At 23.8% G+C, this 16,300-nt stretch overlaps 2 non-coding genes across 2 annotated transcripts; both read left to right on the forward strand.

Moving 5' to 3' along the window:
* Positions 1 to 6,586: 6,586 nt before the first annotated feature.
* LOC123303509 lies at positions 6,587 to 6,705 on the forward strand. Its single transcript, XR_006535626.1, has one exon. It is a non-coding gene; the product is annotated as a 5S ribosomal RNA (ribosomal RNA).
* A 6,367-nt stretch (positions 6,706 to 13,072) lies between these two features.
* On the forward strand, positions 13,073 to 13,191 carry LOC123303511. The gene has a single exon (XR_006535627.1). It is a non-coding gene; the product is annotated as a 5S ribosomal RNA (ribosomal RNA).
* The last annotated feature ends 3,109 nt before the right edge of the window (positions 13,192 to 16,300 follow it).

The raw sequence follows: 16,300 nt of genomic DNA on the forward strand, positions 1-16,300 counted from the left end.
ATGCTGCCCGTGATAACAAAAAACACGTATCATTCTACGTCATTTACAATTGGCAATTCGTAATGATGAAGAATTAAATAAATTTTTATCTGGTGTAACAATTGCTCAAGGTGGTGTATTACCAAACATTCAAGCAGTGTTATTACCAAAGAAAACTGAAAAGAAAGCATAAATTAAAAACATTACATTAATTTTTATAATAATAATACATCGATCATAGGCCTTTTAATAAAAGGCCACAAATTTATTTAAAATAAGAGTAAAAATTATTTTTATAAATAATATATTATAATATTTTTTTAAAGAATCAATTTTAAATAATTATAAATTAATGATTCTTTTTTTTTATATGTTATTATGAAAATAATTCATCATATTATGATGACATTTAGGTAACATATTATAATGATATTTATGTCATATTATGATGATATTTAGACAAAATATTATAAGAATATTCACAAAATATTATCAAAATAATATCATTAGATAACAAAACTGTTCATAATACTCATAGCTTTACTAGAGATAAAAGTATCAGGATGCACTTGTTTTAATACATATTATCACAACATCACAAAATATTTTTTAAAAGGAAAAATTTTAATAAAATTATTATCAAATTTGATTGAATTAAATTTCAATTCATTTGTTTAATGATAAAAGAAAAAAAAAAGCATATAAACTTTCTATTGAAAATGTCATTTTAAACTAGATGACCAAGTGGACTTCGTTACACAAACAATATATGACGTATTCTTTTTTTAAATAATCAGTATCCTTTGATATTATATCAATACGTTACTCTCTTCATTTGATACATATTAATAAAATTTCATTTGTAAGATTTTATGTCAATTATATTTCAATTATATAAATAATATTATATATTTTCTCAATACATAAGTTAAGTAACAAAAAATTTGATTAACAAGATAAATTTATAAATGATATTACTCTCAACAAATACTCTAATACTATATTTTGTCATAAATTTTTTTTATATTTAAAATAAATATTATAATATATAAATACTTATATCAGTATAAAATTTCTTTATATAATTATGAAAAAATTAATTTAATAGTTAATTATTGATATTAATGCATAAATAAAAGTATTTTCTAATGAAATATATTTTGTCAATGTTCGATTAACACATTTCATAATAATACGTTTTCATTATTGACAAAAAAAGTTTTTCTAATAATGAAATCTTATACTATAATATATATATTTATATATATTAAATTTTTTAATTATTTATATACTAATAATTTATAATAAATCAATATTAAATAAATACTAAAAACTAAAAACATTTACTTTTTAAGTTTACCTTGAAAATATTATTGTTTTGTATGGTTGAAATAATTAATATTAAACTATGTTTATTAATAATTGTTAATAAAAAAATTAAATATATTTTAATTTATAAAATAAATATTATTATTAAATTTATAATTTATTATTTTATATATTATAGAAATTGAAAAAATAAATCATGTTTACTACAACAGTAAATTAGAAATACTATTTAATTTTTATGTGTTTTCTACATGGTACTTTGAATTTCATAGGGTCCTAGTGTATACGAAATATTTAATCTAATTTTTATAATATTTTGAGTTGGAAATATTGAAATACACAGATAATTTTTGATTATTTATTTAATATTTATTCAAATTTAATCAATATTTAATTAAAATTATATAAATAACAAATTTTTAAGCGTATTTAAGTTTTACCATACAAATTGTATAGGAAAAAAAACTAGCCTTCTGATTGGTTCATATTTTACCATGTTATTTTAATAGGGCTAAAAATGCACTTTTAATTAGCGAAATTTCCCATTTCCCGTTAAAAATTTTGATATTTGGTATTTTTTCTGGGGTATGATTTTTCTCTAATTTATTTTAATGAAAACCGCATCTTTCTACCATTTCTCAGTTTTGCTGTGAATTTATGTCAGTCAGTAACAAAATTTCGGGGCGTGGCCGTTTTTTGACGCGTTATTGCTCGGAAACGATGAGAGCCGTGAACGTGAGCTTTGATTTACGGCGTCCCAGGGTATATATCTACTTAAGTTGAAAAGCGCAACATTATAGCTCAAGTAGTTTCTGAGATATAAGGGTGTGAAAAAGGGCTATTTTATGTCCTGTATATATAGTCACAGCAAAAGCATACACATTTCACATATACATTCACATATACATCATCATACATAACACTTTCAATTTTCGATTTTCCATTTTAAACTAATCTACGATTCGCACTGCTGTGCTATATGATAATAAAGGTAATGTAATGCATTTGCATTACACTGATTTACGATATATATTCCGCGATATCCTTTATTATATTTAAAATTAATAATATTGATATACTAATAATAGATATATTCAAGCTATTAATATATAAAATTTTATATTAAATATGATATTAATAATTGTTTATTTTATTTTTTTGTATATATAAAAATAATTTACTCTTATTTAAAAAATTTGATGGCTCTCTTAAAAAGAGAGCCGTTTTTATATGTTGATGTATTTTTATGTTATCAATTAAATAATATTTTCGATTTATTTATTTTGAACTTGTATATTTTGTAACAGCTTTAGTACCTTCACTAACAGCGTGCTTTGCCAATTCACCAGGTAATAATAATCGAACTGCGGTTTGAATTTCCCGACTTGTGATTGTTGAACGTTTATTATAATGTGCTAAACGTGATGCTTCAGCAGCAATACGTTCAAAAATATCATTAACAAAACTGTTCATGATACTCATAGCTTTACTAGAGATACCAGTATCAGGATGCACTTGTTTTAATACTTTGTAAATGTAAATTGCATATGATTCCTTGCGCTTCCTCTTCTTTTTCTTATCACTCTTTGATATATTTTTTTGAGCTTTGCCAGCTTTTTTTGCTGCTTTTCCACTTGTTTTTGGTGGCATTGTTACAAACAATTAATATACACAGATAGTTACAGAACACCAGTCAGTATATGTATGAGCGTGTCGTGTATACAACTAGCGTATTATATACGCGAAGATGGATATAACAATAAAAATGAATACTACTCTCTGATTGGCTAAAAATAATACTATAAGGTGATTGGTTTATTTTTAAAGTTTTATATTTTATAAATATTATAAATTAAAATACCCAAATAACATTTTAAACATTTATGTTACAATCCCCGTAACGTACACATCTGTGTGATTATATTTACAAAAAAAAATATTAATTAAATAAATTTATTCGCTATGTCTGGACGAGGTAAAGGTGGTAAAGTAAAGGGAAAGGCAAAGTCAAGATCAAGCCGAGCAGGATTACAATTTCCTGTTGGAAGAATTCACAGATTATTACGAAAAGGAAATTATGCTGAACGAGTAGGTGCTGGTGCCCCAGTATATTTGGCTGCTGTTATGGAATATTTGGCTGCAGAAGTTCTCGAGTTAGCTGGTAATGCTGCCCGTGATAACAAAAAAACACGTATCATTCCACGTCATTTACAATTGGCAATTCGTAATGATGAAGAATTAAATAAATTATTATCTGGTGTAACAATTGCTCAAGGTGGTGTATTACCAAACATTCAAGCAGTGTTATTACCAAAGAAAACTGAAAAGAAAGCATAAATTAAAAACATTGCATTAATTTTTATAATAATAATACATCGATCATAGGCCTTTTAATAAAAGGCCACAAATTTATTTAAAATAAGAGTAAAAATTATTTTTATAAATAATATATTATAATATTTTTTTAAAGAATCAATTTAAATAATTATAAATTAATGATTCTTTTTTTTTTTTTCTTTTTTTATATGTTATTATGGAAATAATTCATCATATTATGATGACATTTAGGTAACATATTATAAGAATATTCATAAAATATTATCAAAATAATATTGTATTATGATGATATTTAGACAAAATATTATAAGAATATACACAAAATATTATCAAAATAATATCATTAGATAACAAAACTGTTCATGATACTCATACCTTTACTAGAGATAAAAGTATCAGGATGCACTTGTATTAATACATATTATCACAACATCACAAAATATTTTTTAAAAGGAAAAATTTTTTTAAAATTATTATAAAATTTGATTGAATTAAATTTCAATTTATTTTTTTAATAATTAAAGAAAAAAAAAAAACAAAGCATATAAACTTTCTATTGAAAATGTTATTTTAAACTAGATGGCCAAGTGAACTTCGTTACACAAACAATATATGACGTATTCGTTATTTAAATAATCAGTATCCTTTGATATTATATCAATACGTTACTCTCTTCTTTTGATACATATTAATAAAATTTCAATTTATAAGATTTTATGTCAATTATATAAATAATATTATAAATTTTCTAAATACATAAGTTAAGTAACAAAAAATTTGAATAACAAGATAAATTTATATATTATGTTTTAATACTCGATACTATAATATATCGCATCCGTTACCAATTATTCGGTATCCTTTGATTTATACACAGAATGAACTAAAAATATATATCAAATTTATTTTATTTATTTATATATTTAATATTATTATTATTATTTTATATTACAAAGTTTCTTAACGAAGCTTACAATGATTTCTCATATCGTACTTAACAAAATTATTTAGATCATATAAAATTTAAATTGTTAAAAAATTTGTATATTTATTATTATTATTATTTATTTTTATTAAAATTACATAACATAAAATTAATAATATTTTAATAATTATATAAATTAATTCTTATTTAAAATAATCTTATATTAATCTCAACAAATACTCTAATAATATATTTTGTCATAAATTTTTTTATATTTAAAATAAATATTATAATATATAAATACTTATATCAGTATAAAATTTCTTTATATAATTATGAAAAAATTAATTTAATAGTTAATTATTGATATTAATGCATAAATAAAAGTATTTTCTAATGAAATATATTTTGTCAATGTTCGATTAACACATTTCATAATAATACGTTTTCATTATTGACAAAAAAAGTTTTTCTAAAAATGAAATCTTATACTATAATATATATATTTATATATTAAATTTTTTAATTATTTATATACTAATAATTTATAATAAATCGATATTAAATAAAAAATAAAAATATATACTTTTTAAGTTTACCTTAAAAATATTATTGTTTTGTATGATTGAAATAATTAATATTAAACTATGTTTATTAATAATTGTTAATAAAAAAATTAAATATATTTTAATTTATAAAATAAATATTATTATTAAATTTATAATTTATTATTTTATATATTATAGAAATTGAAAAAATAAATCATGTTTACTACGACAGTAAATTAGAAATACTATTTAATTTTTATGTGTTTTCTACATGGTACTTTGACTTACATAGGGACTTATATTATTGTGAATAATGATATAATTGAAAACCTTTATTTTTTATTTGATAGAATTATTATATTTTATCATTTAAATATTTATAATAAATACATTATTTTTATAAAGTAAAAAAATATGGCCGAAGAAAATTCTACAGCTGTTGCAGCAACTGCGGTTACTGCTGCTTCTACAACACCAACAAAAAAAGCAACAGCTTCTGGTGCTAAACGTACAAAACAACATTCAAAACCAACACATCCACGTACATCAGAAATGGTTGTTAACGCAATTAAAAATTTAAAAGAACGTGGTGGTTCATCATTACAAGCAATTAAAAAATATTTAGCTGCAAATTATAAAGTGGATTCTGATAAAATTTCACCATTTATTAAAAAATATTTAAAAGCTGCTGTAACTGAGGGAGCCTTGGTACAAACTAAAGGTAAAGGTGCATCTGGTTCATTCAAATTGGCTGCTTCCGCTTCATCTAATTCTTCAGCTAAATCAAAAGTATCCAAAAAAGAAAGTGGAGCAAAAGGTTCAGCAAAGAGTGCTAAAAGTAAACGGGCACCAAAAGAAAAGAAAGCCACAACTACATCATTGGCAGCCAAAAAGCCTAAAGCAAAAAAAGCGACTCCATCATCATCAACTGCTGCTAAAAAAGTTACTGCAAAATCATCAGCGGCATCAAAAAAAGCACCAGTTAAAGCAAAACCAGCAAAAAGTACAAAATCCGCTGCCAAAAGTAGCCCTGCTCGTAAACCGAAAGCACCAAAAGCTAAGAAAGCTTCTGTTGCCAAATCATCTCCTACAAAAATTAAAAAAGCAGCACCAAAAAAGAAATGATCTGTTACTTTAATAATATATTGAAATATTTCATTATTTTTGCTAAAAAATGAAAATAACATAGGCCTTAATACAGGCCACAAATTAATATTTGATAAGAGTAAATTATTTTTTGTATAAATATTTTATAAAATAATAGTTAAGAAACATTTGCCACAGTCAGTACCACGGATGGGTGGCCACTTGAGAATACTGTGTGCGGTTGCATTTTTATTTAAAATATATGGTATAATAAATAAGTATATATTTAAATTGATTACTTCATTGAAAATTTTAATAATATACTTTAATATTAATGATATTTATGAAAAATATATATTTGTAAAAATTTTCATTTATTACTGGCAACAGCCATACCACGTTGAAAACACCGGTTCTCGTCCGATCACCGAAGTTAAGCAACATTGGGCACAGTCAGTACTTGGATGGGTGACCGCTTGGGAACACTGTGTGCGGTTGCCTTTTTATATTAAAAATATAAATTATTTTTCTTCTTTTCTTTTTTTTTACACACCATATATAAATATATGTTATTTAGAAATGTAAACCTTTTATATTATTCGTCAACAAATAAATATTATTTTTTGTATAAAATTTTATTGCATTTATAACTCATATCATGGTTACTTTAAAGCGAGAAGTTTTTTTAATATTTCAAATGAATATAAAATAATATAAATTTTATGAAATTTATTTATTTTTAGAAATAGCAATCGCTTATAATTATAACAAAATTTTAATAATGTTTAATTTTATTTCAATAATTTATATATATATATATATATATATATATTTTTTAATAAAAATAATATACTCTTATTTAATAATATATGTTGGTCCTATATATAGGACCGAAAATATTTCTTATTTGTTTTTTTTTTTTTTAAATTGTCATTTAAAACGCTTATGCACGTTCTCCACGAATACGTCTTGCCAATTGTATATCCTTAGGCATAATTGTAACACGCTTTGCATGAATTGCGCATAAATTGGTATCTTCAAATAAACCTACTAAATAGGCTTCACTAGCTTCTTGTAATGCCATAACAGCTGAACTTTGGAAACGTAAATCGGTTTTAAAATCTTGTGCAATTTCACGTACTAAACGTTGGAATGGTAATTTACGAATTAACAATTCAGTACTTTTTTGATAACGACGAATTTCTCGTAAAGCTACTGTACCAGGACGATATCTGTGTGGTTTTTTTACTCCACCAGTTGCTGGTGCACTTTTACGTGCAGCTTTCGTTGCTAATTGTTTTCTTGGTGCTTTACCACCAGTTGATTTACGTGCAGTTTGCTTGGTTCTAGCCATTTTCAAATAATAATGTTTTTACAAAAAAACACACAATTTTAAAAATTATATTCGACAATTTGATACTACAAAGTCAAATGTTTAAATGCGAAATAAATGTGTTGTATTTATATTTATATGAAATTTCAAAATTTTTGTTGTCATATCCTATTGGATAGCTATCAGAGTATGGACTAATCAAATTGTATAGGCGTGGCTTAAAAAATCTTTAATGCTTTATATAAAAAGGCACAATTGTACCGGCGCTCACATACATTACAATACTTGTGAGGTTAACACACGTGTTATCCGTTCGTTAAAATATTGTAAATAATTTTTTATTAAAATGACTGGCAGAGGAAAAGGTGGAAAGGGTCTTGGAAAAGGGGGTGCAAAACGTCATAGAAAAGTTTTGCGTGATAATATCCAAGGTATTACAAAACCTGCAATTCGTCGTTTAGCACGACGAGGTGGAGTAAAACGTATCTCTGGTTTAATTTATGAAGAAACACGTGGTGTACTTAAAGTATTCCTTGAAAATGTTATTCGGGATGCTGTTACATATACTGAACACGCAAAACGTAAAACAGTTACAGCTATGGATGTTGTATATGCATTAAAACGACAAGGTCGTACTTTGTATGGTTTTGGAGGTTAAGAAAATATAATAATTTACTTAAAATATTTAGTAAATTTATTAAAGAATATTTAATACATCCGATAAATTTAAACAGGCTTTCCTTTTTGGGAAGCCACTAATTTTATTTATATAAGAGTAAATAAATTTGTTAATAAATATAACATATTATATAATTTGTTTACAACAAATTATTTTGTTTATAACATACATTACCAAATATTTTTATTTATTTTTTTTTTTTTTATTGTAATATATCTGCAATAATAAATTATAATTTGTATATTATCTATTTTATTTTACAATAACTTATTGAATTTTTGAAAAAATTTTATTATAAATTAATATACTATTATATTTTTTATATATACAAGTTAAGAGTAACAAGTATCGATAGGAGATTATCGAATTTATAACTAATAAAACATTTCGCCTTAATCAAAGAAAATAAAGATTTTGCTATACCATTTTTTATACTTTCAATAAATAATTTATTATTAAATTTTTATTATTTCATTTATTTTTTAAAATTATTAAAAATATTTTTCTAATAATTATAAGCGTACATAAACAAGTAGTAAATGTAAAATGAAAATAATAAAGGTAATGTAATGCATTTGCATTACACTGATTTACGATATATATTCCGCGATATCCTTTATTATATTTAAAATTAATAATATTGATATACTAATAATAGATATATTCAAGCTATTAATATATAAAATTTTATATTAAATATGATATTAATAATTGTTTATTTTATTTTTTTGTATATATAAAAATAATTTACTCTTATTTAAAAAATTTGATGGCTCTCTTAAAAAGAGAGCCGTTTTTATATGTTGATGTATTTTTATGTTATCAATTAAATAATATTTTCGATTTATTTATTTTGAACTTGTATATTTTGTAACAGCTTTAGTACCTTCACTAACAGCGTGCTTTGCCAATTCACCAGGTAATAATAATCGAACTGCGGTTTGAATTTCCCGACTTGTGATTGTTGAACGTTTATTATAATGTGCTAAACGTGATGCTTCAGCAGCAATACGTTCAAAAATATCATTAACAAAACTGTTCATGATACTCATAGCTTTACTAGAGATACCAGTATCAGGATGCACTTGTTTTAATACTTTGTAAATGTAAATTGCATATGATTCCTTGCGCTTCCTCTTCTTTTTCTTATCACTCTTTGATATATTTTTTTGAGCTTTGCCAGCTTTTTTTGCTGCTTTTCCACTTGTTTTTGGTGGCATTGTTACAAACAATTAATATACACAGATAGTTACAGAACACCAGTCAGTATATGTATGAGCGTGTCGTGTATACAACTAGCGTATTATATACGCGAAGATGGATATAACAATAAAAATGAATACTACTCTCTGATTGGCTAAAAATAATACTATAAGGTGATTGGTTTATTTTTAAAGTTTTATATTTTATAAATATTATAAATTAAAATACCCAAATAACATTTTAAACATTTATGTTACAATCCCCGTAACGTACACATCTGTGTGATTATATTTACAAAAAAAAATATTAATTAAATAAATTTATTCGCTATGTCTGGACGAGGTAAAGGTGGTAAAGTAAAGGGAAAGGCAAAGTCAAGATCAAGCCGAGCAGGATTACAATTTCCTGTTGGAAGAATTCACAGATTATTACGAAAAGGAAATTATGCTGAACGAGTAGGTGCTGGTGCCCCAGTATATTTGGCTGCTGTTATGGAATATTTGGCTGCAGAAGTTCTCGAGTTAGCTGGTAATGCTGCCCGTGATAACAAAAAAACACGTATCATTCCACGTCATTTACAATTGGCAATTCGTAATGATGAAGAATTAAATAAATTATTATCTGGTGTAACAATTGCTCAAGGTGGTGTATTACCAAACATTCAAGCAGTGTTATTACCAAAGAAAACTGAAAAGAAAGCATAAATTAAAAACATTGCATTAATTTTTATAATAATAATACATCGATCATAGGCCTTTTAATAAAAGGCCACAAATTTATTTAAAATAAGAGTAAAAATTATTTTTATAAATAATATATTATAATATTTTTTTAAAGAATCAATTTAAATAATTATAAATTAATGATTCTTTTTTTTTTTTTTTTTTTTTATATGTTATTATGGAAATAATTCATCATATTATGATGACATTTAGGTAACATATTATAAGAATATTCATAAAATATTATCAAAATAATATTGTATTATGATGATATTTAGACAAAATATTATAAGAATATACACAAAATATTATCAAAATAATATCATTAGATAACAAAACTGTTCATGATACTCATACCTTTACTAGAGATAAAAGTATCAGGATGCACTTGTATTAATACATATTATCACAACATCACAAAATATTTTTTAAAAGGAAAAATTTTTTTAAAATTATTATAAAATTTGATTGAATTAAATTTCAATTTATTTTTTTAATAATTAAAGAAAAAAAAAAAACAAAGCATATAAACTTTCTATTGAAAATGTTATTTTAAACTAGATGGCCAAGTGAACTTCGTTACACAAACAATATATGACGTATTCGTTATTTAAATAATCAGTATCCTTTGATATTATATCAATACGTTACTCTCTTCTTTTGATACATATTAATAAAATTTCAATTTATAAGATTTTATGTCAATTATATAAATAATATTATAAATTTTCTAAATACATAAGTTAAGTAACAAAAAATTTGAATAACAAGATAAATTTATATATTATGTTTTAATACTCGATACTATAATATATCGCATCCGTTACCAATTATTCGGTATCCTTTGATTTATACACAGAATGAACTAAAAATATATATCAAATTTATTTTATTTATTTATATATTTAATATTATTATTATTATTTTATATTACAAAGTTTCTTAACGAAGCTTACAATGATTTCTCATATCGTACTTAACAAAATTATTTAGATCATATAAAATTTAAATTGTTAAAAAATTTGTATATTTATTATTATTATTATTTATTTTTATTAAAATTACATAACATAAAATTAATAATATTTTAATAATTATATAAATTAATTCTTATTTAAAATAATCTTATATTAATCTCAACAAATACTCTAATAATATATTTTGTCATAAATTTTTTTATATTTAAAATAAATATTATAATATATAAATACTTATATCAGTATAAAATTTCTTTATATAATTATGAAAAAATTAATTTAATAGTTAATTATTGATATTAATGCATAAATAAAAGTATTTTCTAATGAAATATATTTTGTCAATGTTCGATTAACACATTTCATAATAATACGTTTTCATTATTGACAAAAAAAGTTTTTCTAAAAATGAAATCTTATACTATAATATATATATTTATATATTAAATTTTTTAATTATTTATATACTAATAATTTATAATAAATCGATATTAAATAAAAAATAAAAATATATACTTTTTAAGTTTACCTTAAAAATATTATTGTTTTGTATGATTGAAATAATTAATATTAAACTATGTTTATTAATAATTGTTAATAAAAAAATTAAATATATTTTAATTTATAAAATAAATATTATTATTAAATTTATAATTTATTATTTTATATATTATAGAAATTGAAAAAATAAATCATGTTTACTACGACAGTAAATTAGAAATACTATTTAATTTTTATGTGTTTTCTACATGGTACTTTGACTTACATAGGGACTTATATTATTGTGAATAATGATATAATTGAAAACCTTTATTTTTTATTTGATAGAATTATTATATTTTATCATTTAAATATTTATAATAAATACATTATTTTTATAAAGTAAAAAAATATGGCCGAAGAAAATTCTACAGCTGTTGCAGCAACTGCGGTTACTGCTGCTTCTACAACACTTCTACAAACACCAACAAAAAAAGCAACAGCTTCTGGTGCTAAACGTACAAAACAACATTCAAAACCAACACATCCACGTACATCAGAAATGGTTGTTAACGCAATTAAAAATTTAAAAGAACGTGGTGGTTCATCATTACAAGCAATTAAAAAATATTTAGCTGCAAATTATAAAGTGGATTCTGATAAAATTTCACCATTATTAAAAAATATTTAAAAGCTGCTGTAACTGAGGGAGCCTTGGTACAAACTAAAGGTAAAGGTGCATCTGGTTCATTCAAATTGGCTGCTTCCGCTTCATCTAATTCTTCAGCTAAATCAAAAGTATCCAAAAAAGAAAGTGGAGCAAAAGGTTCAGCAAAGAGTGCTAAAAGTAAACGGGCACCAAAAGAAAGAAAGCCACAACTACATCATTGGCAGCCAAAAAGCCTAAAGCAAAAAAAGCGACTCCATCATCATCAACTGCTGCTAAAAAAGTTACTGCAAAATCATCAGCGGCATCAAAAAAAGCACCAGTTAAAGCAAAACCAGCAAAAGTACAAAATCCGCTGCCAAAAGTAGCCCTGCTCGTAAACCGAAAGCACCAAAAGCTAAGAAAGCTTCTGTTGCCAAATCATCTCCTACAAAAATTAAAAAAGCAGCACCAAAAAAGAAATGATCTGTTACTTTAATAATATATTGAAATATTTCATTATTTTTGCTAAAAAATGAAAATAACATAGGCCTTAATACAGGCCACAAATTAATATTTGATAAGAGTAAATTATTTTTTGTATAAATATTTTATAAAATAATAGTTAAGAAACATTGCCACAGTCAGTACCACGGATGGGTGGCCACTTGAGAATACTGTGTGCGGTTGCATTTTTATTTAAAATATATGGTATAATAAATAAGTATATATTTAAATTGATTACTTCATTGAAAATTTTAATAATATACTTTAATATTAATGATATTTATGAAAAATATATATTTGTAAAAATTTTCATTTATTACTGGCAACAGCCATACCACGTTGAAAACACCGGTTCTCGTCCGATCACCGAAGTTAAGCAACATTGGGCACAGTCAGTACTTGGATGGGTGACCGCTTGGGAACACTGTGTGCGGTTGCCTTTTTATATTAAAAATATAAATTATTTTTCTTCTTTTCTTTTTTTTTACACACCATATATAAATATATGTTATTTAGAAATGTAAACCTTTTATATTATTCGTCAACAAATAAATATTATTTTTTGTATAAAATTTTTATTGCATTTATAACTCATATCATGGTTACTTTAAAGCGAGAAGTTTTTTTAATATTTCAAATGAATATAAAATAATATAAATTTTATGAAATTTATTTATTTTAGAAATAGCAATCGCTTATAATTATAACAAAATTTTAATAATGTTTAATTTTATTTCAATAATTTATATATATATATATATATATATTTTTTAATAAAATAATATACTCTTATTTAATAATATATGTTGGTCCTATATATAGGACCGAAAATATTTCTTATTTGTTTTTTTTTTTTTTAAATTGTCATTTAAAACGCTTATGCACGTTCTCCACGAATACGTCTTGCCAATTGTATATCCTTAGGCATAATTGTAACACGCTTTGCATGAATTGCGCATAAATTGGTATCTTCAAATAAACCTACTAAATAGGCTTCACTAGCTTCTTGTAATGCCATAACAGCTGAACTTTGGAAACGTAAATCGGTTTTAAAATCTTGTGCAATTTCACGTACTAAACGTTGGAATGGTAATTTACGAATTAACAATTCAGTACTTTTTTGATAACGACGAATTTCTCGTAAAGCTACTGTACCAGGACGATATCTGTGTGGTTTTTTTACTCCACCAGTTGCTGGTGCACTTTTACGTGCAGCTTTCGTTGCTAATTGTTTTCTTGGTGCTTTACCACCAGTTGATTTACGTGCAGTTTGCTTGGTTCTAGCCATTTTCAAATAATAATGTTTTTACAAAAAAACACCACAATTTTAAAAATTATATTCGACAATTTGATACTACAAAGTCAAATGTTTAAATGCGAAATAAATGTGTTGTATTTATATTTATATGAAATTTCAAAATTTTTGTTGTCATATCCTATTGGATAGCTATCAGAGTATGGACTAATCAAATTGTATAGGCGTGGCTTAAAAAATCTTTAATGCTTTATATAAAAAGGCACAATTGTACCGGCGCTCACATACATTACAATACTTGTGAGGTTAACACACGTGTTATCCGTTCGTTAAAATATTGTAATTAATTTTTTATTAAAATGACTGGCAGAGGAAAAGGTGGAAAGGGTCTTGGAAAAGGGGGTGCAAAACGTCATAGAAAAGTTTTGCGTGATAATATCCAAGGTATTACAAACCTGCAATTCGTCGTTTAGCACGACGAGGTGGAGTAAAACGTATCTCTGGTTTAATTTATGAAGAAACACGTGGTGTACTTAAAGTATTCTTGAAAATGTTATTCGGGATGCTGTTACATATACTGAACACGCAAAACGTAAAACAGTTACAGCTATGGATGTTGTATATGCATTAAAACGACAAGGTCGTACTTTGTATGGTTTTGGAGGTTAAGAAAATATAATAATTTACTTAAAATATTTAGTAAATTTATTAAAGAATATTTAATACATCCGATAAATTTAAACAGGCTTTCCTTTTTGGGAAGCCACTAATTTTATTTATATAAGAGTAAATAAATTTGTTAATAAATATAACATATTATATAATTTGTTTACAACAAATTATTTTGTTTATAACATACATTACCAAATATTTTTATTTATTTTTTTTTTTTTTATTGTAATATATCTGCAATAATAAATTATAATTTGTATATTATCTATTTTATTTTACAATAACTTATTGAATTTTTGAAAAAAATTTTATTATAAATTAATATACTATTATATTTTTTATATATACAAGTTAAGAGTAACAAGTATCGATAGGAGATTATCGAATTTATAACTAATAAAACATTTCGCCTTAATCAAAGAAAATAAAGATTTTGCTATACCATTTTTTATACTTTCAATAAATAATTTATTATTAAATTTTTATTATTTCATTATTTTTTAAAATTATTAAAAATATTTTTCTAATAATTATAAGCGTACATAAACAAGTAGTAAATGTAAAATGAAAATAATAAAGGTAATGTAATGCATTTGCATTACACTGATTTACGATATATATTCCGCGATATCCTTTATTATATTTAAAATTAATAATATTGATATACTAATAATAGATATATTCAAGCTATTAATATATAAAATTTTATATTAAATATGATATTAATAATTGTTTATTTTATTTTTTTGTATATATAAAAATAATTTACTCTTATTTAAAAAATTTGATGGCTCTCTTAAAAAAGAGAGCCGTTTTTATATGTTGATGTATTTTTATGTTATCAATTAAATAATATTTTCGATTTATTTATTTTGAACTTGTATATTTTGTAACAGCTTTAGTACCTTCACTAACAGCGTGCTTTGCCAATTCACCAGGTAATAATAATCGAACTGCGGTTTGAATTTCCCGACTTGTGATTGTTGAACGTTTATTATAATGTGCTAAACGTGATGCTTCAGCAGCAATACGTTCAAAAATATCATTAACAAAACTGTTCATGATACTCATAGCTTTACTAGAGATACCAGTATCAGGATGCACTTGTTTTAATACTTTGTAAATGTAAATTGCATATGATTCCTTGTTCTTTTTCTTATCACTCTTTGATATATTTTTTTGAGCTTTGCCAGCTTTTTTTGCTGCTTTTCCACTTGTTTTTGGTGGCATTGTTACAAACAATTAATATACACAGATAGTTACAGAACACCAGTCAGTATATGTATGAGCGTGTCGTGTATACAACTAGCGTATTATATACGCGAAGATGGATATAACAATAAAAATGAATACTACTCTCTGATTGGCTAAAAATAATACTATAAGGTGATTGGTTTATTTTTAAAGTTTTATATTTTATAAATATTATAAATTAAAATACCCAAATAACATTTTAAACATTTATGTTACAATCCCCGTAACGTACACATCTGTGTGATTATATTTACAAAAAAAAATATTAATTAAATAAATTTATTCGCTATGTCTGGACGAGGTAAAGGTGGTAAAGTAAAGGGAAAGGCAAAGTCAAGATCAAGCCGAGCAGGATTACAATTTCCTGT

The sequence above is a fragment of the Chrysoperla carnea genome, assembly GCF_905475395.1.
Source record: "Chrysoperla carnea chromosome X unlocalized genomic scaffold, inChrCarn1.1 SUPER_X_unloc_1, whole genome shotgun sequence".
Classification (NCBI taxonomy): domain Eukaryota; kingdom Metazoa; phylum Arthropoda; class Insecta; order Neuroptera; family Chrysopidae; genus Chrysoperla; species Chrysoperla carnea.